This window comes from Schistocerca americana, chromosome 7 (genome assembly GCF_021461395.2).
Source record: "Schistocerca americana isolate TAMUIC-IGC-003095 chromosome 7, iqSchAmer2.1, whole genome shotgun sequence".
Taxonomy (NCBI): Eukaryota; Metazoa; Arthropoda; class Insecta; order Orthoptera; family Acrididae; genus Schistocerca; species Schistocerca americana.
The window spans coordinates 374,479,279-374,504,696 of record NC_060125.1 but is presented as its reverse complement, the minus strand read 5'-3'; the positions used below and the strand labels follow the sequence as shown (position 1 = coordinate 374,504,696).

The 25,418-nt window shown below is 43.0% G+C and overlaps 1 protein-coding gene across 7 annotated transcripts in view; it reads right to left on the bottom strand.

Annotated features, from left to right (window-relative positions):
* LOC124623161 (protein kinase C and casein kinase substrate in neurons protein 1-like) overlaps positions 1-25,418 on the bottom strand; it is a 528,164-nt gene that overhangs the window by 145,944 nt on the left and 356,802 nt on the right. Inside the window, exon 1 of one of the 7 annotated variants that reach the window (XM_047148960.1) lies at positions 10,644-10,768. The exons of the other annotated variants lie outside the window; for them this stretch is intronic. The gene's annotated coding sequence lies outside the window, so the exon portion shown is untranslated. Of the gene's footprint in view, positions 1-10,643; positions 10,769-25,418 lie in introns of those variants that run through there. 7 annotated transcript variants of the gene reach the window in all.

Genomic DNA, 25,418 nt, shown 5'->3' with positions numbered 1-25,418 from the left:
GTATCGACTGAAAGCTTCATCTTGTCACCTGTTCCTCTCCAGACCTGTTAACCACCACAAAAGCATTCCCCTCATGAAGTGCGACCTACATCTCTGCCAGTAAGCTACACAAGGGGAAATCGCACAGTTATATAATAATAAAAATAATAATAATAATAATAAAAGTAGTTTGGTTCAACGGCCTTGTGCAATTCTTTCTATTCGATGCCACTTCAGCATCTTGCGTGTCCGTGAGACAACGGTACCACCTCATCCAAGTACTAACGCGGACCCGACGATGCTTAACTCTGGCAATACTAACGCATATTCCGTAACGTCTAACACCAAGAGGGAGGGTTACTTTGTGCCCACCACGAAAAAATTGAAAAATACAAATTTCGTTAATTGTTATTAATTTTTATTAACAGAATGATTTTTAAATAGGTACTGATGTATAAGTATGTTTCACAACCGAAAAACATCTTTCAGTACAATCTTACCAATTACCAATGCATTTTCCAGGTGTGTGTACACGGAAAGGAGGGTACTTTATAACCACCACAAAAAAATTAAAAACACAAAGTTCGGTAACTGTCGTTGAGTTTTATGCACAGCATACTTCTTAAAGCAATACAGATGAGTAAGAAGGGCCCTGAACTTGAAAATATTAATGTGACATTTGTTGTGAAAAGTCGAATTGACTACTATCACTTTAATTTTTCGTAAAGTTTTACTGAAAAATTTAAACATTTACGGAATCTGGTATAAGAATTATTAAAAGCAATTTTTTTTCAAAATTTGATAATATAACGTACAAGACTAGATTACAATATTTCCAAAAGGTGGTACCGAGAGGGAAAATACACGATATACCTCTATTTATGAACTTATATTTACGGCGTAATTCTCAATTTTTTACTATTTTATAATAAAAACCCATATTTTTGGGAAAGGAAGACATTTTAATTAGATTTGGACTACATTTCTTCTTCTTCTTCCTCCTCCTCGCCTTATCCCGTTTTCTCTACGGGGTCTGAACAGTTATATGGATAGAAGTAATTTTAGTACACTGGGTGGCCGGTTACCCTTCCTGGCGCCACCACTTCCCCTGGGATGAAATGTGTGTACCCCATCCGTGCGCGTCTAGAGTAAATACCATGTACAAGTGTGAGAAAGTATTGTAAATTTTTGCTTACGATCTAGCTGAGGCGAGACTCATTATCTCAGTATGGGACTCGGTAGATGTAAGGAACGCTGCAAGTCTGCTAACAATATCTCAGAATTATCCGAGATTTCCCTGAATTTCAAGCCCATTCCAATTTCCTCATACTTTCCAACGTTTTCGAGGCAAGTCAGCACCGAATTACAGTTAGGTGCGGATCCGAGGCTCAGTTCTGGGGTGTGTCACAATTTGTTCGTCATGTAGGGTGAGTTTCAACGTGTGTTTTATAAGAGGCAGCTACATGAAAACCAATCACCTACCAGAACGAGAATACGGAATGGTTCCATTCAGAATCGCCATAGGCGTTATGACATTTATCCCACTGGGGGACGACATGATCAACTTCGGTGTCATAGAACGCGGTCGGCCGCTGACGGATCCACAACCGCATCCACGCTTGTACTTCCTTGTCCGACAGAAACCGACGACTTCAGGACGCCAAAGACATGAAAACGGTGAAAGATCCGGGCTGCAAAGAGGATGCTACAGTGTTTCCCTGCCAAACCGCTGAAGCGTAGCCTTCGTTCGACTGGAAATGTGGAGGCGGGCGCTATCATCAGCTAAGAGGACAATTATGTCCGATAGCATTGCTGGTTGTTCTTACTTTATGGCACATCACAGTTTCTGCACAGTGTCTTCAAAGCGCTGTGCACTGATTGTGGTTCCAGGCACGAGGAAATCGACGAGCAAAGGGCCTCTGTAGTCAAAAAGGTCAACATGGGCTTACAGAAACTTGAGTGAACAGCTCTGGATTCTTTGGCGAAGGAGGTCTTCACTGCTGGCTTTACCGTTTGCCCTCAGGCTGTTGGAATGCTGTCCGGCAGAATCACCCTGTTTGTATGATAATACCAGCCCTCACACTGCCAATAAAACGAAGGCTACGCCTCAGCGATTTGGTTGGGAAACACCGTACCATCCTCCGTACAGCCCGGATCTTTCACTGTGTGAGTTCCACACCTTTGGCGACCTGAAGAAAGACAGGCGTAGAAGTCGTTTTCAGTCGGACGAGGAATGCAAGAGTGTGTGCGGTTGTGGATCCGTCGGCGGCCGACGGCTTTCTACAAAAAAGAAATTTATCTCTCTCTACCTCTCCTCCCCCCCCCCCCCCCCCGTCAAATTACAGAAACAACGCTACCTTACCCCACTTTTAACGTGCCAAGATTTTGACGACAATATATAAAATGTTGCAATACAACAATATTAATACATCAGTATACAATATCATCAACGAAATTTCATTTCAGAGAAGCACATTATTTGAAAAGTACTCGTCCCAAAATTTGTGAAACACTTGTGATGCAATTGATGTTCGAACTATTATAGCAACGAAGTTCCACAACTTCGTAATTTACACTATGTAAAATCCAAGAGAACACTGCACATTATCAGTATATCAATTACCATTATGAATGTAACACAAAGGCTGCCGACTATGGCTGCCCACGCTTGTATGCGGGGGGAAAACTCGTTTGTTTCAGTCTTTCAACATACGTTTTGGGAAGGTCAGTCTGCAGTTCTCCTTTTTTTAACGGAGGGCTTTTCCTTTTCTGCCTCGCCTAATTCCATTTCCTTGCACTGTTGAAAATCAGTGTGTCCCGTCAGCCTGCGAATGGGTGCCTTTATCTCACTGGAATGTTTTCTAAAGCCGGTCAATCTGACAGCCCACCTCTCAGGCAAGAAACGAAAATGTGGAATTCTTTGCAATTTTCGAGATCCTTAGGTTTCAGTAAATGGAACTCCATCTTGCGTTCAGGGACGTGGTGCAGCGGCTGATCGATGAAATGTAATAATACTGAACCGACGGCCATTGTTTTGCTATTGTTTTATTAGGCAATCAGTTTCGAGGTTCCAAACCATGTCATCATCAGGCATGTCGCACGACTGACACCAAGTACTACTCGTTCATCCTGTCTGATCACCTGCATCCATTCATGTCCATTCCGACGGACTTGGGCAATTCCAGCAGGACAATTTGACACCCCCACACGTCCAAAATTGCTACAGTGGCTTCAGGAACACGCTTCTGAGTTTGAACACTTCCGCTGGCCACCGAACGCCCCAGACACGAACTTTACTGAGCACATGTGGGACGCTTTGCGACGTGCTATTCAGACGATATCTCCACCCTCTCGTACTCTTGCGGATTTATGGACAGCTCTGCAGGATTCATGGTGTCAATTTCCTCCAGCACCACTTCAGACATTATTCGAGTCCATGCCACGTCGTGCTGCTTTGCTTCTGCGTGCTCGCGGTGGCCCTACACGATATTAAGCTGATGTACCAGTTTCTTTGGCTTTTTAGTGTACTACGCGCGTGTTTGTTTCCCGCATCGAGAGCGGGTATCGGCGCAAGCCAGAGGGAGACGCGAAGCTCTGGCTAGGTCGAGTCCGCGAGCAACCCGCCAAGGCCTGACATTATGCAGTGCCGCCGGCATTCCCTGGGTGTGCAGCCCAGCTGCGGGGCCTGCAACGCGAGACTCAGACTTAATTAGAAGCGTCACTCCTATGTAAATTAACGTCGTAGGGAGTGGCAACTAGGAAAAAAAGTTGACGGAACACTTCTCTAATTAAAGCCATGCATCGCGGAAAGGCTGGGTACCCTCACGACAATCAGCAGTAACAGGCACTCATCGCCGAGCTCGTAATTCGCCTGTGTACTTTAGTCCACACGAGACCCAGCTGAGCGGCGTGCTTTTGGTAACAGCATTACCGGAAGCCTTTGACCAGTAGCTGGCCACGGACGCCTGCGCTCCAGCCTTGACACTACGGCACGGGCTGGCAGAAGCCGCACCAATGCACGCGCACTGCAGCTCGCTAATCAATAAAGCATTCATTCCTCCGTGCACATGTAATGGCATGAGCTGCCACGCCCACAAAAAAGAACTTTTCCGCAAGAGTAGCAGCTGTAATGTACCAGAATAGGATAGCATTCAATGAAAACTAAAGTTCCCACAATTACGAAGTATGTGATACTAAGTCGCAATGTTTATGTGAAGTTGTGTTAATGAAAGAACTTGTAACGTTATTGGATTACTGCATTGATGAAATTAGGTCATCTTTTAATATAGCGCAACCAAATTACGATTGACTGTAAAGATACTGAACCGAACAGCAATTATGATAAACTGGACTTCTGTTTGCACTGATTTTATCATTCACAAAATTCCTACGCAAAAAAAGCAATTGTGATTCAGCTAACTGTAAAAACGAAGGATTTGTGTTAGGAACAGAAACAAACCAGTGATCACCACATTATCAACGAAACGATATAACCGTTTCAAAAACATTTTCATAAACTGTATAGTTAGATTCCATAACAAGTTTTGTAAATATTAATTTTACTGTCAATTACTTCAATTCAAACAGTATAATGCAACTTTGGTATTGTTGATAGCGGAATAGGAGTGGTAAGGCGTCAGTTTTCAGGCACGAGACCGGTGTCAGTCATCAGTTTGTAAGGCGACAAACAAGTTTTAAACGTAGTTTGATTGCTTCGGCTAAATCACTTATTTTACTAACTTGACAAAGGCAGCTTGAGATACGTTTAAAAGACGCAGATTATACTACAGGTGGAGGAAAAAACAACAAACATGAGTACACACCTCAATCAAGATCGTCGATTATCAATAAATAAAGCAGCTGGTTATGTTTCACCGTGTACTGCCTTGTTGGTCAAATACCTTACCGGACGGCAGTCGCACAACGTCCTCCACAACCGACGATATATGGACAGGTCGCTAAGCATAGCAATTCGAACACTAGATGGACTGGGCTCCGCCAGCTAGGGACCAAAAGACGGCGTATTGAGAAATACAGCACACACTGTAAACTAGCGCCACCAACCAACCAATGTCGACGCACGCAGACGTTATCGGCAATGAAATATCAACAGCAGGAAGGGAGCGGTCGGTCCGAGAGGGGGGGGGGGGGGGGTGTTGTATATACGTGTGATGCTTGTGCTCTGTACACCGGCCTCTAACGGTATGACAAATGTACGACATGCAACAACTACAGGGATACGGTACATATCGATTTAGGTTTTCCGTGATTTCCCTAAATGGCTCCAGGCAAATGCCGGGATGGTTCCTTTGCACGGCCGACTTCCTTCCCCATCCTTCCCTAATCCGATGAGACCGATGACCTTGCTGTCTGGTCTCCTTCCCCAACCAACCCAACAGTAACGAGATCATCCTTTACCTACCTTTAAAAAGCCCTGATTTTATATAGCGGTAAAAAACATACTTCACGCCGCGTTTCCTCAAAATAATACTAGCTGGAAACACTACCCGTGCAAAGCAAGAAAAGTTGCAGACTTGGACGCCGCAGTATTTTCACCACTCAGCCAATTCACGGTTGGTTTATACCGCGACGCGCTTCTGAAATGTCTCTCACTAAATCCTTGCCGGCGTAAGGTAACGTCAAGATGGGCTAACTTAGCTCTCGAGCTTCCAGCGTCTGAGATGACAATGGCACTATGAACCAAGGTTCAAATTACTTCTTCACGCTCAGGCGATGGTGACAACTTATCAGCCTGAAGATACATATTAATTATAGTTTTCATACGTTGTCTTTCTGTTTCCTGGCTGCCGCAGCCGCCTTCACCGAATGTTTAAAACTGCCATGCGCTGCGATCCATCGTTTCATTTGTCTCTTGAAGTTCACAGGCTGTCCACCTGTCCAAATTACAGCTGCTTGTCTCAGAAATAACTTCAACATTCAGAAACCCAGGAGAAGCTCAAATTTCGTACTGCCTTCTTGAATCAAATTATTATCAAAATATGAAAATACGGACGGGATGCACAGAGATGCTAGTTCGTTACATTACATTCATGATGAAAATTTTCTTACAGGCTTAGTATCCGCTAGTGATCCTGATCGTATAGCGCAACGCGCTAGCTTGCGAGACAGGAAGACAAACCAAAGCGAGCCATATAACGGTTAATGACCGTAGCTCATGCATCGGTCAGCCTGTGCGTGATTTATAGGCGGTTTCCCACGCTCGTTTAGGCGAATGCTGGGATGGTTCTCAATTTTCGCCTAAGAAAATACGATACCACAAACAGTTAAAATGAAGCGAAACGCATATGGCAACAAACTGCCTTCAATTGGTTGCACAGACGGTACATACCTCCAAGGAGTTAAAATACGATCGTACATAGAAGAAGTTTACACAACTCTGACAGGTGGCGCAAACGATTTCCCTCCGTTATGTAACTCATCACTGCAGCGACAGGAAGGGCAACCGGCCCCAAAGTTAATATATATTTGCCCTCATAACGAGAATAAATCCAAATACAAGGACACACAAGTAATGTGCAAAAATTTAGTGACAGCCATAATAAATAATATGATATTTAAGAGAACACGCGACTTTCAATAACTGTGAGTTATCTTGCATTAATGCAGTAGTAAAATATAAAGTTGCGGCGAAGCAATCAGATGCTAGTGTAGCTCGTTCATACTGAGAAGCAAATCTCTTACGCAAAGCTTAAAAATTAAGGGTACCAGGCTTCTGCATAACCAATAATCCTCCGCGTTTATAGAACACTGGCTGAAAGACGGTTGAACAAAATTTCATTGCGTTCGGAGAGTTTTTTTTTTTTTTTTTTTTACAAACATCTTTGTCCCTTTTACATATCTCTGAACTACGGAGCGTAGAATAATAAAAAGATGAAGAATGGATGCATTCATAACCACAACTCATAATTTTGAATTAAAGAGGGAAAATTCCGTTGGGTGTGGTGCGTAACGATGTTGGAAAACAGAATGCGTCTAGAGATGTAGAAAGCGACAATGACACTGCGGAAAAAGAATCGAATACATAGTGGCAATCACTTAGCAGCAAGCATTAGAGGACAAATACGTCAGATGCATAACTTGAACTAGACGGAAGCGACTATAGAGAAATAATAGTACTTAAAAGGTAAATGGAGATCTTCATCCAACGTCTGTATTGCATTGGGAAATGTTGGAAAACCAGAGTTTTCATCATTATCCGTGACTGGTCAATCTCTAACCTACTTCTTTTCCCTCCAAGGGCTGAAGATTTGCGCAAATAGTTGCCTTAGTGAGACCGTTCAGACTGTCACGTCGTACTGTGTACAATTGTAACACTAACTGCAAACGTCTGCGACGAAACTGATACCCAAATGAATTTCATGCGTCAACTTCCAAGTTTTTTTAAGCGGATGAGAAGCCAGGACGAAAGAGTAAATTTTGTCTCCAATCATATCGATAAACAGATAGCTAGAGAGAAACCGTACCGAGTCTGCAATCGGCAATCTTACTGAAGATCAGCACTTACATTTAGTAACTGAATTTGAGACGCTTGGAACAGTCTAGGCAAGGTCAGAATGCCACGACAGACTGTAAATTTACTCGTGTCCCTCACATATTCTCTCAGTGGGCACATACAAATAAGGGTCCAATTAGTTTCTGCACTGTAGAGATACACTTGGAACCGAACCAGAAGCATTAATCAATCATTTATATAGCCGGGCTAGCATAGAGCATTTGAGATTGTCTGTAATCACTTTCTACTTGAGGCACGTTCAATAAGTAAGTGTACTAAATTTTTTAGAAAAAGTATTTTAAAAATTACAGAATATTATTGATATGCTTGTTGACTATTTTTTTGCATCATCAACATCCCGTTCAATGCGTGTATTGAATCTTCATGTCCTCTTCAAAGAATTCTCTCGCCAGCCCCCCGCCCCCCCCCCCCCCCATCCTCCTCCCACTTCAGAACCTCTTTCTGCACCTGAACGTCGATAGGAAACTGCATTCCATTCATGTGTGCCTTCAAGTTGCTGAAAAAACGATAATCTGAGGGCGCCAAGTCAGAGGAGTACGGGGAATGGTCCGAAACATCCCAACCAAATGAGTGCAACAGCGCCTTGGTGGCTACGGCTGTGTGTGGACGTACGTTTTGCAACAAGCACACTCCTTTTGTGACCATTCCCCTCCTTTAGTTGTGAATGCTCCTTTTGAGTTTTTTTGGGATCTCTCAATATTATTGTGCATTGACGCCCTCGCCCTGAGGCAGCAATTCGACCAAAATTATTCCTTTTCGGTCCCACAACACTGAGGTCACGATTTTTTTGCTCGAAAATGTGGTTTTGAATTTTTTGGGAGATAAAGAATTGGTGTAACGCCACTGTAACGATTGTCTGGTCGTTTCAGGCGTGTAATGAGCCACCCACGTTTCATCTCCAGTCACGAAACAGCTCAGAAAATCCTCACCTTCCAATTAAAGCCGCTCAAGAAACTCGCGGGTGCAGCTCACTGTTTCTCTCGTACTGCTCTGTCACCTGTTTTGGGACCCATCTTGCGCACGATTTCCAGCATCCCAGCGCTCCTGTGAGTGTATCGTATAAGAGAGTTCAGGAGAGTTCAGGAGAGTTGTGGAAACGTCGCAGAAATTTCATCCACTGTCAATCGGCGGTCTTCACGAACAGTTTCTTCGATTTTTTGCACCAACTCATCAGTCAAAATAGAAGATCTTCCGTTTCTTTGTACGTCACAAACATTTTTTCTGTCCCCACTGAACTCCATGACTCACTTCAAACACACTTTCGCCGTAAACAGTTTTGATTAGCGAAAAAATTTCGGTAGGTGTTATTCCTTCCGCACGTGGCTCGCATTTGGCGGGATTTCTGACCGCCATCTTTCACGCAACTGGACCGTGCAACGTGAGTTTACGTGCTAACGTGTTCCTCCGATGCTCACTCTGGTCAGGAGATCCCCGTCTACCAATCAATCAGTGTTGCCAATCACAAGAGCCCATTATGATCACAGTACACTGACATTCTTAACACATTTCGTACTTTACTGTTTTGATTTAGGCATGGCAACTTGCATTTTGCTAACATCGGTGAATACTTCTAGAAGGAATTACAAAAACATCATCTACTTACAAGTTTATCACTGGGTTACAGTAAAGAAGCGCTGCGTAATGCACTCCGTAGCAGTCTGCCGAAGTACGTTACTTTAACTCCGGGCGCGTCTGCCTTCGCTGGTTGCGGTCGCGACTTTTCCCCCACAGAAATTGCCTGAAGCGCCTATCTACATCGCCTGCTACGGGCGAACGCTGCTATTGCACGCTCTTTCTCAATTTGACGGCAGGTTTCTGCTATTCTGCCGAGCAGCCGCAACAAGTTTTCAACACGGTGCGAGAATCGCGAAAGTTTGAACTCTATGGCCTTCCTTGCTTAACATAAAAGGTCCTTCCCCAACTATACAGACGTTTTTCTATACCTCTCGCTTGTCTTGCCAAAACAGCGAAGCGACAGGCTAGTACGACAGAAGCATAGGTGCGAAAGTCATCGACTTGAGGTACTGAAGGACAGTATACAAAATTGAACAGAATTACCATTATTGGCTAAGTGAAATGTAAGGGACAGAATAAGATTGTTGTTTAAACCGCAAGTGCTCTCTCCATTTGAGTAAAGCTCGTCCGCCACATGCATCATACGTTCTATGGACAATCATATGCGTACACAGGTATGATTTTGCTTAGATTCAACGAAGTGTGTCGTGCACTTCACTAACGGTATTCGGCTCTGCCCACACCACTGGGAAAGAAGATTAATCGCCTCCAAGAGATGTGCAACACTGGTTCATGATTCGGCCGGAGTCCGTATCATAGCTGGAAGCGCGCAAAAATTTTTGTGGAATCATATGGCCCTACGGCGCAGTAAGACAAAGGGCGCAATGCTAGACCAATACAACAAGAACTACTTCCGAATAGGATTATGACACGTCGTGTTATTTTGTTAGTGTGGACCAACATTCGCAACCGTAATTCATTGCAAGCCAAGAGAACGAATATAAGACGCGTCCCATACACACTTTCTCGGATGTCTGACGTTGGCGATGATGATGTGTTACCACGTTTCTACCAATGGCCTCTGTAGTCTGGTCCTTTCAAACCCCACAATCCACGTTTCTTTGAAGAGTACTCGAGTAGGGGCACAATTGTTTGTCCGCAGACTAGCATAGAATGCTAAGCAAGGTGAGGAAGGAACCTACTCAACCAGAAGCTCGTACTTTATTTGTACCTGAATCACTTTGCTCCTCGGTTGTCGTTTGAGCGATAGTTGTTGCAACAGACCGTGACGATACCTCACTTCCATCTTTCATACTTTTTACTGATAATAGTGATAAACAAGGGAAACAATCCACAACCGCTATGTATGGTTACTGACTAATCTCCGCTCAAAAAAAAAAAAAAAAAAGTACTTGTCTACCAACGGTAGACGGAAGTAAATATATGGACAAGTGCCTTTATCGATGACTGCTAGGTCCAGCGCGGTGATGCTCCTGTACGCACTGCTGCTGGTGTACATCACATCGAAACGAATTTGGTGAGCCCTGAATTGAGAGGAGGAACTGCAGCTTGGTCACCGCAACTGAATCCTGTGGATTAGTACTTTTGGGGTTACCTGAAGGATCTGGCGTATTCCGAACCTGTCGAGTCTGCACGTGATCTTGTCTGCATAGGAGCAACAGTAGCAGCTTCACATCACCCGCCAAGCACCATGACTGAGCGAACGCGCCAATTGCTTACCTGAAAAATAAGTATGAGTTAACATGGTAGCAATTTCAAGTTACTACAACAACGCATTATTATGTAAATGTAAATTGTATTATAATTCATTCTAATATATAGCTTATATCAGTCATTTATAATCCTTGAAAGCATCCACGCTATCCTCACCCATGTTCGAGACGCAAAGGAATTAAAGACATTAGTTGCCAGTGGGCACTGATTTCTTACAGGTCTTCTGCTTACCAGACAGATGCTCTGACCACTACGCCATCCGGACACAGTGATCACCACAACCGCACGGAATACCCTTGCAGTCCTCCAGTCAGACCCAATTTCTAAACTTATTAGCCTCATTACGCGCAGTATCTCGCCAATTCCCGTAAGAGTTGACGCTTGGTGTGCATCTGCACTGAAGGGATCACTGGCCGACATCGAAAGAACATACACCACACGTTTAATGACTGCGATGACGGCCAATGATCCCTTCAGAGCAGATACACACGAGCTCAAACTCTTACGGGAATAAGCGAGATCCCGCGAGTAATGAGGCTAATTAGCAGGGGCACTACATCTGTAGTGTGTGGTATAAGTTGAGAATTTGGGTCTGGTGGAAGGCGTGCTAGGGTAGTCCATGAGGCTGTGGCGAGCACCGTGTCCGGTAGTGGTCAGCGAATCTCCAAAGCAAGCAAGAGACCCGGCTTCGAATCCCGATCCAGCACATATTTTCAACTTGCCCCACTGATACAGATCAAGGCCCATTGGCAGCGAATGTCTTCAGTTCCTTTGTGTCTTGATTCATAGTGGCTGCAGGATCAAAACGGTGTCTGTCCTTTCGCACACAACATATTTAAGACCCATGTTCCTTGCACCCGGTCACGCTACGGGTTTTGGTAATAATATCCATTCCACTCCTCTTATGTGTATGTTCTCCTTTCCTCCATTTTTTACTATCATACTAATTTGTTTCTCATGTACACAGTTTTGACGTTACCCTGCATAGGAGTCCCGAATATTAATTCTGGCTTTCGGATATGTAACGATGTTTTCCGCCTACATAAGTATCTCAAATATGAACCAAACCTGATTTATTTATTTTGAACCGTTCTCAGTGTGGCTTAATACTTAACTCACATTAATGTACACAGTAATCATGCTAAACTAAAATTGGCTTGCACTGGGCTATGCTCGAACTATTGTTATTTTAGTACGTTATTCTAGGTTTGTTTTTAAAGAGCAAAAACCATCAAAATTTAAAGAAGGGAGGGAGAATAACGGGGAAGGAAATAACTTGTGGCCTTGTTGGAGAAATCATCCTGGCATTCATCTTACAATAATGAAGAAAGTTTTTATCCGGATGCGGTCCTCCTGGCCGCTCATGAATTGTGTCTGAATCTAGTAATAATTTCGTTTATTTATTGCATGGTGCAGATTATGAATGGAAGACAATGAAACGAAACTCGCCCGGTAAGTATTTCAAAACTCTTGTTCACACGGACCTTACAGAAAACTGCAATTACACTATTACCAACTGTTACGTATCAGTGGTTCAGCAATATCTTGCAAGATAATTGTGAAAATAAATGTATGCTGATACCTGAGCACAATACATCAATTAACATTTCAGGGTTTCACGCGTTGACTGCTTTGGAATCCGCCACTGCTATTACAAAACCACTGTAAGAGGAAATAGCACTTCTCCGTGAACTCGCGGCATTGCTTTCTTGTAGGGTCTTGTGCCAAAGTGAAGAGATTAAAAACTGTGCGTCTACACATGTTCAGTCACAGAATTCAAGATGATAAATAAAAATTATTTGAGATACTGAGGACAGCATACGACATTAATCATAATCTAAACAATTTCAATGCCGTTCGTTGTTCCTTCGAGCACAGGGCACATTAACGGTAGTTACAAAGAAGTGAAATTGGAAAGCAGCATTCTCAATTTCCAGTTGCTACAAGCATGCTCACACAATTCACTCGCCTATGGAACATCCGGAAGTCATTTAGAACCTTACTTTTACAAAGCTTAAATGAAACTTTGGAGGATTTCTCTCTTGCTCCGACAAGGACCCTTATTAGCATTTTACACATTCCAGCAAAAATCATGACGAATGTGGGCTTCTGTATTGTATTTGGAGCATTTCCTTTGGAATACTGAAGTCATGGAATTTTTATGAAGTTAGTTTGACACGCCAATCGATCATTTAGCAAAACCTACATGATCACTGTTGGTGCACTTTATAATGGAATTGCAAATTAATATACCGGTATACGTTATATTGTATTCAACCTACCTATACTATGACCATCCGTCTGTTGAAAGTACGTTAACGTGACAGCTGTAGACATAAACGATTCTCATTTCTGTTGCATCAACATTTAATTGTTTGCTTCTGTCTGTTTCGTTACATTCGGAGTATTATGGGACTGATTGTGAGAGTTGCCTGTATTCGGACTGTTCTCGATATGACCGAATTATTCTACATTTTTAAGTTAGCTGTATCGCTCTACTAAACCTTTCAGGATGATCTTTAATAGGTACAGCAGAACCTTGTAATAATGCCACTGAGAACATTACGCGTTTGATACTTCTATTCTGTCCATCAGGTAACTCTACCCAAAATATTTTGGGAGCAATGAAGAACGAACGTCTGTGTTTTTTCTTTTTTAAGGTCCTTTCAGTCATCAGCTTTAGACGCGTGTCAACTTTAAGGCCCGCCACATTCTCATTAGACGTATTTCACTTCGGCGATGGCTCAGCTTTAGGTTTGCTATGCGGCAGCTGTGCCAAATGAGAAACATCGTTCATGTTCTTGAATCCTCTTGTCCTATGATAAATTACGTTATTCTGAATGTGCTGAGACTTCAAATGTGTAAATCTGTAGTTCGCTCACAGTGGCACACAACCCGGAAATGGATCCCACCCTTTTTCCCAAGTACGTCTCTTCTTTTTCCAAGGTATGTGCGCAGGTGGACCAAGACCAGAGGACGTCTGTAAAACTTTTCTATCACACTTCGATGGAATTGATGTGCAGCTGAGCATGAAGCCAAAGCAAGAGCTTTGGGGCTCCAGCAAGCAAGAAAGGTTAAGAAAGATGGGGAACCTGGATTCGGATACTAGACAGATAAGGTAAAAAAAACCGCTACTATAAGAAGAGCAAACAAAGCTGGAAACCACAGGCAACTGTAAATACTGTAATACAGTACAAATAAATCTAATAACGTAGAAATGACTGGTATCTTTCTTAAACAAAGAAGTATGTTTAGTCAAAAATTGAACTACGTGAATGCAGTTAATTACCGCTACATTCCATTTATACGAGTATGCATAACACATCAACTTATCTCGCATATACACCCGCGTTACACATTATCTGTGGAGATATAATGGTTTCGTATTATACCGTTCTTTAACATGTATCCTTCCCTGCCCTACCGTCCACATGCACCCCTCTGTCTTTCCTGGGCTATGCAAATTTCCGTTTATTTTAAACTGTTAATTATTATTGTATGTGTACTGCTTCGAAATATACGCTGCTCAGGAGTTGAGTGAGATCTTCGTAACGGGTATGGAGAGAAGACGCTAAGCAATTCTAGGGCAACGGTAAGACAAATGAGGTGTGTGAAAGTCAGTTGTTTTCAGTCTGCTGCTGGATAAGCGCCAAAACAGGCCACGACTACTTTCTTGGAAACGCTGTCTACAAAAGGAAGCTGTTTTCAACAGTTTACAACCGGTTACGAACTAAACAACATACTATATAGCAATGTTGAGCGTTGGACGATAAACGACTTAAATTTAAATTGACACACAGTACTCCATTCTCCAGGCTCGCAAGAAGTATGTAACAGCTTTCGGTGATAGTTTGACGTCAAATAGGGATCAGTGTTCCTCCTGGACAATGTCCTGTATTTCTTGATCCCACTCTCAATCCACCGTCTGTCGATACATGATTTTTTGTGTTGTCTGAAGATATTTTGGATAAAAATTTAATAAAATTATAAAGTAGATACCTAGCTTATAACACCTGGACCTAATGATTATCCAAACCACGACCGGTTTCGGGACGTTAAAATCCATCTTTGCGTTCATACCGTGAAGCTGCCCGACGGCGGACGGTTTCCGCAAAGATGCAGTGATTTGGGGCCCTTGCACTGACTGACCCGATCACATGTGTGTTAACAAATGTAACAATTTTATAAACCTCAAGATGGGATTCTAACATTCCGAAATTGGACGCGGTTTGAATAATCATTAGTACAACTGAAGCAGATCTCTCTAAATTAATCGCACCTCTCGGTTGCTGATGTCCTACACAACAAATCTTGTGTAGTTTATAACATTTTTATAAAGACAATTTGTTCTCTTCACAGGATAATTTTCTATAACCCCTTTGTCTATTAGAAAAATATAAATAGTTATTAATGTTCGGGTTGTTGGGGGGGGGGGGGGGGGGGTGCGAAATTTTTTTACGATGTATAGGGTTCTGAACAACAACTTGGCAATAGCGTCACAAAAAGGTATGGAATACGGAATCGAGCAAATATTGCAAATAACGATAAATGGGAAATTCAACGTTGGGGAGCTAAGACCATAAAAGGACGGCCAATCAGTGACGAGCACGTGACAGGCTGTTCAGTAAACGTACGTATTTGGGTGTGTGTAGCAGAGCTGTTCTAATCCGACGTAGCTGCTGTCATGTTTCGCTCCGATTGTTGTACTCCACTACACTTGTTCCCGTGTGCCGCAAGGCGCTGAAGTCACCACGATTAAGTACACAGCGAGCTGGCTTTCACACCTAGGCCTGCTCTTCCCCCAGACCTCAGTCCCTTAGAACTTTGGTTATGGGGACACTTTAAGGAATTTGTCCACGCCACGCTAATCTACGGTGTGCAGAACCTACAGGGTAGCGTCTTCAATGCGTGCCAGCAGGTGCATCAACCACCGCGTATTCTTCAAACGGTGCGTCATTCTTTACGCCGGACGGCAAGGGGTGCATTGTCATGAACGGATGCCGCGTTGAAAATACGTATATGTACAAGGCCACTTAAGATGTTTCACAAATAAAAGAAGCGAAACGCATGTGGCAAAAAAACAAATTTTGAATCGACTAAGGAACGGCGGAAAATGGAAAAAATGACGAACTACACTATTTATGACATTATGACAAATTCCTGGAAGCAGTAACAACCGTAAAATATCGGTAACTGTCCAGGGCAACCTTAAGTGGAATGACCGTAAAGCAAACAGTAGGAAAAGCAGATGCGAGACACATTAATACGAAGAACCTTACGGAAATGTAATCCGCTTCTATGTCCTCCCTCAATCCGACCTGATAGAGATCCCAAACGCTCGAGCAGTACTCAAGAATAGGTCGTATTAGTGTTTTATAAGTGGTCTCCTTTACAAATGAACCACAACTTCCCAAAATTCTACCAATGAACCGAAGACGACTATCTGCCTTCCACACAACTGCCATTACATGCTTGTCCCACTTCATATCGCTCTGCAATGTTACGCCCAAATATTTAATCGACGCGACTGTGTCAAGCGCTACACTACTAATGGAGTATTCAAACATTACGGGATTCTTTTTCCTATTTATCTGCATTAATTTACATTTACCTATATTTAGAGTTAGCTGCCATTCATTACACCAATCACAAATCCTGTCCAAGTCGTCTTGTACCCTCCTACAGTCACTCAACGACGGCACCTTCCTGTACACCACAGCATCATCAGCAAACAGCCGCACATAGCTATCCACCCTATCCAAAAGATCATTTATATAGATAGAAAACAACCGCGGACCTACCACACTTCCCTGGGGCACTTCAGATGATACCCTCACCTCCGATGAACACTCACCATTGAGGACAACGTACTGGGTTCTATTACTTAAGAAGTCTTCGAGCCACTCACATATTTGGGAACCGATCCCATATGCTCGTACCTTAGTCAGGAGTCTGCAGTGGGGCACCGAGTCAAACACTTTCCGGGAGTCAAGGAATATGGCATCCGTCTGATACCCTTCATCCATGGTTCACAAGATATGTGAAAAAAGGGCGAGTTGCGTTTCGCAGGAGCGATGCTTTCTAAAGCCGTGCTGATGCATGGACAGCAACTTATCTGTCTCCAGGAAATTCATTATGTTCGAACTGAGAATATGTTTGACAATCCTGCAATAAACCGATGTTAAGTATATTGGTCTGTAATTTCGAGGATCCGTCCTTTTACCCTTCTTATATACAGGCGTCACCCGCGCTTTTTTCCAGTCGCTCGGGACTTTAGGTTGGGCAAGAGATTCGCGATAAATGCAAGCTAAGTAAGGAGCCAATGCAGTAGAGTACTCCTGTAAAACCGGATTGGAATCCCATCAGGACCTGGCGATTTATTTATTTTCAACCCATTCAGCTGCTTCACAACGCCAGGGATGTCTATCGTATGTCCTCCATACGGGAATCTGTACGAGACTCAAACGGCGGTATGTTTGTACGATCCTCCTGCGTGAAAGATTTCTCAAATGCTACATTTAAAATTTCAGCTTTCGTTTCGCTGTCTTCCGTTGTCAGGCCAGACTGATCAGTGAGTGACTGGATGGAAGCCTTCGACCCGCTTACCGATTTTACGTAAGACCAGAATTTCCTTGTGCTTTGAGCAAGATGTTTTGCTAAGGTATGGCGGTGGTAGTAGTTGAATGCTTCGCGCATCGCTCTTTTTACAGCAGCACGAATCTCTACAAGCTTTTGCCTGTCGTCATTCTCCCGATCTTTCTTGTACCGCGAGTGCAACTGTCTTTGCTTCCTGAGCATTCTCCGAATTGCGCTGTTAAACCACGGTGGGTCTTTTCCGTTCGTAACCCACTTTTTCGGCACATACTTCTCCAATGCGTGATTTACAATGTGTTTAAAATTTGCCCATAATTCTTCCACGTCCATCGTACCGGAGGTAAATGGAGTCGATTCATTTACTAAGTGGGATGCTAAAAACTGCTTATCTGCTCTTTCTAGTAAGGATACTCTCCTAGCCTTCTTGACAACATCATGATCACTAATCCCTGTCTTAACACTGACACCGTCGATGAGGTCTGATCTGTAATGAATCCATATACATCCGAGTCTATACTAGGTAGGTTGAAGTCGCCTCCGACATTCTGCGATACAGAATGTAGACTCCCTTTGAATGATTCTAGAACTGTCACGGTGGAACCTGGTGGCCGGTAACAACACCCAGCAATTAACTTTATTTCCCCTAGCCCTGTCAAACGTGTCTTAACTTCACAATCACACTCTACTTCGACCTCGGTAGACACAATATTTTTGTCAACTGCAATGAAGACACCACCTCCTACGGTGTCTAATCTGTCTTTCCGATACACGTTCCAACCCTGACTAAATATTTCAGAACTTCCTATCTCAGAGTTCAGCCATGTCCCAGTCCCGAGAATAATTTGCGCGTCACACGCTTCCTGGAGGGCAGTAAATTCAGGAACTTTATTCCGAATACACTGAAAATTTACTGCTAATTCTTGAGTACTGTTCATCAATCTGGGACCCTTACCAGGTAGGCCCGATAGAAATGAAGATCTAATGAAGATCGATGCACGGGATCGTTTATTCTGCGCGAGAGAGTTACAGAAATGCTGAACAAACTCCAGTGGGAGACGTCACAAGACAAGCGTTGTGCATCATACTACCGAAATTTCGAGAGAGTACCTTCTAGAAAGAGTCAGACGACATTACTTTCTCCCTTATACGTCTTGCGAAACGACTCCGATGAGAAAATTCGAGACGTTAGAGCCAATACAGAGGCTAACGGACAATCACTCTTCCCACGTGTCATTAGTGAGTGGAACAGGACAGAAGGGATCAGTTAATGGTACTAGAAGCATCCTTCACCACGAACCATTAGGGGCTTGCTGAGTACGATGTTGCAGATTTTGTGAGCACTCTCCGCAGTGGGACTCACAGGTGGTATGAGGGCTCTCTAGGCAAAAAAGATGAAGATGTCCGTTTATCTTGCCTGGAAGCCGATTCCGCCATAGAGGCCTTTGGTGAGGTAAAGCACGGGTAGCCGTGTCGGCCGGGGAGTGTCGCGGCGTAGCGCTGGCAGGTCCTGTGGGCGCGTATCTCACGCTGTTCGATCCCCCCGGCCGCATTCCGGGGCGATCGGCTGTTTGTTCCGTTTCCGTCGACGTCGACGTCCCCTGCGCTCCCTGACAGGATGGCGGTATCTGGGAAATGGGATTCTCTGGTCTGTGGGGACAAACAGCGCCGTCACCAGATAAGCCACGGCACAGCGCGTCAAGGGTGGGGGAACGAGCTGGGGTAGGGGGAACGAGCTGGTCGGCTAGCTACAGGCAGAACGCAGCCTCTCGACGCTGCTGCTGTCTCTACCGTACTCTTGAACGAACACAGAGCAAGAAAGCATTAATTGCGATACCTGTCAAGGAATTTCTAATGACAGCATTGTCTCCTAAGAATCTTTAGGGATAGGCAAAAATGATAAGACGTATTTTGTTTTAAAGAGAGATTTCTACAGCTGCCACTGACACTCTTCACATTTTTCTAACACACTTCCTCCTACATATCCAGTGCGATTACGCGATGATGATACAAACATTCCAAGGTGATCAAAAAGGGTAAATGTATCAATTTGAGGTAAGGGACCGTGATTCGGAACCGACCAAGTCGAAATTTTTAAGCGAAAAATCGTTGTGACACCTCTGACAGTGGAATAGAAGTACAGATTCTGTTGTTGCTACGATTGTAGGGTACGCAACTTTCAGAAGTGCTTATGTGCACTAACATACGAAAAAAGTGTCCAGTAAATGGTCTACGGACTCTGAGGTACGCACCATAGGAGCTAGAAGTACTTTTTCATCTTCTTTTCCGTTGAACAGGTGCCCACTGCTTTATATGCATTTTAGAGCCCACTTTTACAAGCATTGATCCATACTATCATCTCTGAAAGCCGCCTACCTTACAATCTTAGTAGCAACTATACTGGTACATATATTCCGCCGTCAGAGGTATCAGAAAGGTTTTCGCTTACAACTTTTGATTTCTTCGTTTCCGGACATTGTCCCTTACCTCAAATTGGCACATTTATCCTTCTTCATCATACCTGAAAAGTTCGTATTATCAAAGAAACACCCTTTATCTTGCAAAAAAGATGGTAAAATTTGAGAGATACGAGGTAAAAAAGGACGCTCACATGGTATAGGAAGTATCGCCAGCGGAGTATAGATAGTTACACGTACAGTAGCGATCTGAGGTTAATGTTGTATGCCCTCTTCTCGCCTATCATATAACTCGTATACATTTAGATCGCTGCCACCATCTTGCACACTCGATCATGTGTTACACCTTCGCTAAATCAGCTACACAGCTTCAGGCGTTTTACATTGTTTTAAAACGTGACGGGAGTAATTAGTTGTTCTTTTCATCGTTATTGTGGATTAGTCAAAGTTGCAACACTTTTAGCACACCAACATGTACCTCTTAAGAAAAATAGCCACACAACTGATGTGACACAAGGAAAATAGCTATGCAGTAGTCTCTATTTTCGACTATTACAGGCGTTTTTAATTTAATATTATGTTCATTCCACCTACTCCGATGAAAATAACCGATTGACTTTCACGAAGTTGAAAAGTTTTCTTAACCACTGAATCTTCTATTCTCTTTACAGACACCTACACTCGCTAAATTTTACAAGTAAGAAGAGAGGCTATTGGGAAAAAAGGAAATATTCTTTCCCATTACTGTCTGTTAACTTGTGTTTACTCTAATCTGGAACTCTATCGTAACGCATGCTTGCCTTCGGCCATCAGCAGGCCTGAAAGTAAGTTGTTACGAACGACAATGGCTTCTGGCCTTCTCTACAATGAATCCACAGTTCCTAGATGACTTTACAAACGTAAGGTTCACTATAGAAAATGGGAAAAATGAAAACCTAATCTTTTTCGTGTGAGCTCTGATTTATTTAATTCTATGAGCATTATCTTAGATGGGTAGACCACATAACTAATGAGGTATTGAATAGAATTGGAGAGAAATTTACGGTATGACAACTTTAAACTAGAAGAAGGGATCGGTTGGCAGGTCATGTTCTGAGGCATCAAGGGATCACCAATTTAGTATTAGAGGGCAGCGTGGAGGGTAAAAATCGTAGAGGGAGACCAAGAGATGAATACACTAAGCGGACTCAGAAGGATGTAGGCTGCAGTAGGTACTGGGAGATGATGAAGGTTGCACAGGATAGAGTAACATGGAGAGCTGAATCAAACCACTCTCTGGACTGAAGACCACAACAACAACAACAACAACAACAACAATAATAATAATAACAAGAACAACAACAACGATCATTACCTACATTTATGTTGGATTCAACGAAATATTATGTATTCGGAGGGGAAAGTTGCTGACTGAAATTTTGTGAAAGCGCTTTTGTTTTAATGATTGCCATACCGAATCGCATATCTAGCCGTGAAACTTTTTTCCTACTTCGCGATAATACAAAACGAGCTGTACTCTGTCAATACCAGGCAAGGTGATGTACAAGCATAGTGCCGGTAGTCTCATTAGTCGATTTGTTGTACATTCTAAGTGCTCCGTCAATGAAACGCTGCTTGCGGGAAGGTTCTTGTGGCAGCAGTTAAACGCCCAAGCCCGATTCACATCACCAGCACCTTTCCATCATTAGATCTGAACTACTTGCATTCATGAAAAAAAAGCTCTGAGCACTATGGGACTTAACATCTGAGGTCATCAGTCCCCTAGAACTTAGAACTACTTAAACCTAACTAACCTAAGGACATCACACACATCCATGCCCCAGGCAGGATTCGAACCTGCGACCGTAGCGGTCACGCGGTTCCAGACTGAAGCGCCTAGAAACGCACGGCCACACCGGCCGGCCATTCATGGACAGCAGTTCGTGAGTGCATGTAGAGAATAGTGTTACGGTTGGTGGTATTGGAAGGAGAGGTGAAAATTATTAAGACGACCTCCAGGATCTATGCTCCTGTCCGACGAAGTGATCACCCTCGTGAATCTATGACAGGAGGTTGGGAATTCAGCTACTGGAATTGGCGTTTAATCTGGACATCATCACAAGCGCCCGTCTGTCTCGTTCACTGTTCTGGCCACAAAACGACCAAATCACATCCGCCGCCGTGATACGAACCAGTGATCACGGGATCGGGAGATATCGCAGCACAGCAACTCTGGCCATAGAAGAATTACCACGCGACGCATTCATAGGGGAAGCTGTGTGTTGGTGGCCCTGAGGACAAACACATGGCCAGTATTACGTAAGCGCTGGCGCTGCGGCAAGAACTAGTTTGGCGACGGGCGGGTCGCTGACCCCGCAGCCGGCACTTGACCGCAAGGCCGGCACCGTGGCCGCGATCTGAAGCGCGGAATGTCTGACGGTTCGCTCACTGTTACCAAACTGATCGTGAGCAGTTCAGAATTCCCGACAAATGATAGTAGGCACAGGGGCACGTAATTTTGTTGTATGTTACCACTTAACCTACCATCGGGCTTCAGAGGCCCAACTGTGATTTTTAATATCTTCTCTATTAGTAACTTTATATTTTATTTTAATGAAATTTTATGATTTTCTCCTAATTTGCCAAGTTAGTCATAATTATGAAAAAAGTTATAAAAATTTCCCTATGGCTTTGCGTTAAAGTGTTGGTGCACGTTTCCTCCCGTACGGGCCTCGCAGGAATTTTTCAACAGCCAGATTTATGTCTGCGCAGCGTTGTTGTGTCATTTTCCACTGCTGACTCGCGCTGTTATTCTTTCAGTGTTCAACAGTCCTCCTTTGTATTAAACACATGTTTATTTTGGTGCTTTATTTCATAACAGTTGTCTGTTCTACACAATAAAAATGTAACCAGGAAGAGGGCTATCAGACGAGGAGAAAAGGGAATTGCTGGAGCAGTCTTCTGATTCTGAAAACCCACCTAGTTAATGTGAATCTTCCAGAGATGATGATTATGAGTAGATGTCTCTGAAAACCCAGAACTACACGAGGATGAGATAATGAATAATCCTTTTACGAAGACACAGGACAATAATTTAGCGCAAATTCTGTTGAGTGTGACTCCTGTTTTCTCGTAATGGCTATAACTCCTCAAGCTGGAATTTTTGGTAGCCGGAGCAAAAGGACCAGGTACCTACAAGTTATTCGATTAGAACTGTGATACTGAAGAAACTTGTTTTATGCTCATTGACAAAGGAAGGTCGAATCGTTTACGAGTATTGGGTGGATGTAGATAAGCATGCAATGAAAAAGTTTCTTGGTGTTCTGATCCTGACTGGAGTTCGCAAGTCAACAAATGAACATATTAGTCAGTTTTGGAGTATAGATAATGGGCGACCACTGTTCAATGAAATTGTGTCTCGCAATCGCTTACGTGCTATTCTGAGAGTGTTGCCCTGTGACAATGCAGCAGCCCGACGTGAACAAAGGTCAAGTCAAAAATTTGAAACAATCGGAAAAATTTCTGAGATATAGGAAATTACCCTTAGGGATGCCTACATTCCAGGATGGTGCATGACGGTGGATGAACAGCTGGTCACATTTCAAGGTGCCCATTTTGACAATACAGCTTATGAAAAACTCCTAGATACGGAAAAAGTTCTGGACAATTGGTGACAGTGTAACAAGCTACTGCTGCAAGGAGGAAGAAACTAGAGCAGTAAGGCTTTAAGAGAATGTTGTGAAAACGCTGCTGATCGAATTTGAAAAGTCTGGACATAATATCACCTGTGATGTTTTACATCTCTTGATTTAGCCTATTATTTTTTGTCACAAAATTGGCGTTAGTCGGTACTATCCAAAAAAAAAAAAAAAAAAACAAAAAAAAAAAAGTGAACTACCTGCCGATTTTATTACACCTAAAGCAGTGCACTAAACCTTCTGCTATTGTCTGTAGACCCCGCGCAAATTTGCAATCAGATTAAAAACCTCCAGTAAAAGTATAAAAACTTTATCTTTAAACGGTAAACTTTAAATAAATAAAATTATTACAGAAGTATTTATAACCCAAAAGTCGTTCATATCATAAGCGGTCAAAATAGTGTCAATTTAAACACAGGCCCGAGAGGCCCCACTGTAAGCAACGCTACATAGATTTTGGTAAGCAGAGGCTTAATAGCGTGCCCTCTTCTAATAATCGAGATATCGAATCAAGTGTGGGTTTCTTAAATGGAGCAATGTACTGCGCCGATATTCATGAGGGATTATAGAACATCCTCACTGTCAGCACCACTTTCCTTCAGCGCCGCTTTCGATTTAAGTATAATGTATATATAAATTGTGTAATATACGTTAAAGAAAATACAGTTAAGAATTATTAGTCTTGATAATGAAAATAAGTGCATTTGGAATGTATACGGTTTACGTCAAAAGTAGTGTTTACTGTGCTTGTTGTTCATTCTGTTACAGTGATTCGAGGGCGCTGGAGTCAAGGCGGCGGATTTGCTACAGCAAGGTACGCCCTCATTGGAAGCTTATTACCATATGCGCCAAGCTGATGGCAAAGCCAAGCTAGAAGACTCGTCGTTGTGACAGCGCCCTGTGATTATTATTAAGAAGATGTTGATTGGTATTGTAAAGATAAAAACTAAAACGTTTCGTATGATTTCAATTACTCGCCTGATTGTCTTCACTAATACGTCCGAGCAATCAGAGTTACCGTTACTACGTTAATGACGTGAAAATGTATTAAGAAGACAAATAACTGAACAGAAGGTGTTATTTGCGAAAATTTAAAATCTTTGTCGAAAAATTATTTGCTTCAAAAGTGTTTGCGCTTAATGTCGATCATGATAAATGCAGTCACTATCATTTTACTCAAAAGGAGAATTGTAGCCAAGTGAATCGGAGTAAAAGGAAGTGGAATATCTTCGTATACAAAAATGTTTAGAAAAGTTAAAAGAAGTATACATACCCATCGAGAAAGCCATGACTACATCAATATCTCAGAAGGGGAAGACCTCAAGACACGACCAACAGATTCGTTTCATGTTTGGCAAGTCGAGTTTCTACCATCTAAAATTAAAGAGTAACAAGGAACCTCTTGAGTGCGACGTCGCAAAAGGCCAATGATGTCTATGGCATTCGATGCCTTACATATTGTCTACCATGCAACCTAATATTGGCTGCTAATGACAACAGGGGGGTGGGACTAGATGCGTTCAACGGCGAGCACAGCGTGAGACTACGGCGCATCCTTTAACTGCTTAATCGACGAGTAACTCACAACCGTGCTATAGTGGTGTCGATACAAAGGAGAGCAATGGCAACGATAAAACAAATTAAAAATTAAAAAAAAAACGAACTCTGCATCCAACAGTTGTCGATGTTGACAGAAAGGAACCGAATTAATTTCGTAGAGTGAGGAGAAAGTGGCAGATCAAATATTAGCGTTTCTGCAACATGAGTCAGTGGAATGGGTGGTTTTGCATACACTCGAATGTGTGGGCAATGTACATGGGGAGTATAAAAATAATGATCGGTGCTTAACAAGTGAAAGACACTGGAATAGGTATCGAGTCACGTAGTCCACCCCTCTTGTCGCACAGAGCGCCACAAATCCCGTCTTCGGATCGAAGTGTGAAGGATAATCGTTGTCCAGGAGCGGGAATT